This window comes from Chinchilla lanigera, unplaced genomic scaffold (assembly GCF_000276665.1).
Source record: "Chinchilla lanigera isolate Chin_1 unplaced genomic scaffold, ChiLan1.0 scaffold00001, whole genome shotgun sequence".
NCBI classification, from domain to species: Eukaryota; Metazoa; Chordata; class Mammalia; order Rodentia; family Chinchillidae; genus Chinchilla; species Chinchilla lanigera.
The window spans coordinates 14,475,643-14,477,712 of NW_004955402.1; positions in this window are offsets into that span (position 1 = coordinate 14,475,643).

Genomic DNA, 2,070 nt, shown 5'->3' on the forward strand with positions numbered 1-2,070 from the left:
TCCACAAACTGTGAGCCAAATAAACCTTTCCTTCCTTCATTTTGGGTGTTGGGTACTTTGTCTCAGCAACGAGAGAAAAGTAACCAAGACAAGTACAAATAAAATATTTGCTCCATGAAATTGGATCAGAGTTTTTGTACGAAGAATGTGCAGTGGGTTTGTAGCAGCTAATGCACACAGTCCTGTGGGGTACAGGTCACTGGCTGGGACAACACGTGCTACATGTAGGAAGTGCTGGGTGAGTGTTAACTGTTGGCAGAAACCAGTGGAATCTAAAGGGGGGTCCTGTCTATATTGATTTGGGGGCATTTTGGCTGATGAGAATGGATTGCTAGTAAAGTCATGGAGACAGATCATTCTCCTTTTAGTTGGAAGTGGTTGACAGCGCACGCGGAGGGAGCGTCCCTCAGTCCTTGTCTGGGGTTGTGGTATATTAGTCCCAAATAAGGAGAAATTCCAGAAGACTGTGGCAGCCTGGCTGGGAGTCATTAAAGAAATTCAGTGTTTGGGCTGCCTCTGCGTTTCAGGGAATGATAGGAACCATTAACAGCTTACTTTTAGTTTCAGAAGCTGGAGATATTTTCATTACTGGTGTCCTCAGGCATAGACTTTTTAATTTAAAAGAAGAAAGTAAGTGCAGGATGGAAATTTCCCATCACCACAGGAGCATCTCTGCAGCAGGAACACAAGATAGTTTACCTGTCAATCTTAGCAGCTCGCCAGGTTATTCTGGTTATTCTGAGCAGCTGGAATGAGGAAGAGGAAGTAAAGTAGAAAGGCGAAGGGAGGGCTGATGATGGAACCAGGGTGAGTCATGCTTTTGGAAAAGCTGAGGACTTAATTCCAAAGTAATATTGAAGTCTCAGGTTTCTCACCTCTCTGCCTAATAATAAGGTGATTGTTCTGGCCCCGAGATTTCCCTGACTTCTTCCAAAGCCACAGTGCCCTCCTTTGAGCATCTTTTTGCATGGTGTTATGATAAATTCAAGTTGGCCACAGATTCTTCGTTGCTTTTCACAGAAGGAAGTGGATCAGATTTCTCCTGTCTAGGTCTGGGTTGACTGTGTGTCTGTCCAGCCAGCAGAATACAGCGCAGATGAGTGTGCTGGCTCAGGCTTCTAGAGGACTGCAGCTTCCGATGCCTTTATCTTGAACACTTATGCTTGGGACACTGCTTCTCCATTACACGGATCCCAGCATGTGCAGCCCAAGAGCCCTATGAATTGGCAGCCCTCTGGACAAGCCACCTTGGACATCCCAGCCCGATCATGCCCCTCGAGGACATCACGTGGAGGAGAAGCAGCCCAGCCAAAGGCAGTTAGCACACAAGGATCACAGAGTTACTAGACCAGACTGTGGTGTGATTTTCTCTAGAGCAATACATTTTGGAGTGATTTGCTCTACACTAAGGAATAACTGAAATAGGTGTAACAAAGAGGTTCTCAAGAAGGCAGATTGGGCTGGGGATGTAGCTCAGTGATACAACATTGGTTAGCTTGCCTGAGTTCTATTCTCAGTACTGAAAAAAACAGCAAGGCAGATTTGTAAGGCAGAATACCTAAGCACAGGAAAGAAAAGTTGCTGAGTTGGAAGAGAACTGTGAGGCCAGGTGACAATATTCTCATTCATCCTTTAGTGGGTTTTGACTTCCATGATGCTCAACACAGAAAAGAAAAACTCATTTTAATCCAGCCTCACCCCAACACGTGTGTTTCACACAGACCTTATTTTTTAAACAGAGTTTATTGTATTTAATACATTATAAAATTTGAAAAATTGTAGGAAAGCAGCACACTCAAACTGGAGCATCTCTAACAAGTAATAATTCTGGCCCCTTTGCAAAACTGATCAGTTTAAAAACAAAGTAAAGTTCACATCTGTGAGGTGGACAGAAAAGTGTCACTCCCATAAGAACTACATTTAAAATGTCAGGTCTAAGGTCCTTTCCATGTAATGTGCTCGTGACAGTTCTTCTGAAGTCCTGCCTGGTCCCCAAGCAGGGGACGTGAAACTTGCATATGCAAAGAAGATCCATTTGAGGTGTTCAAAAAAAAAAAAAAAAAAAAAAAA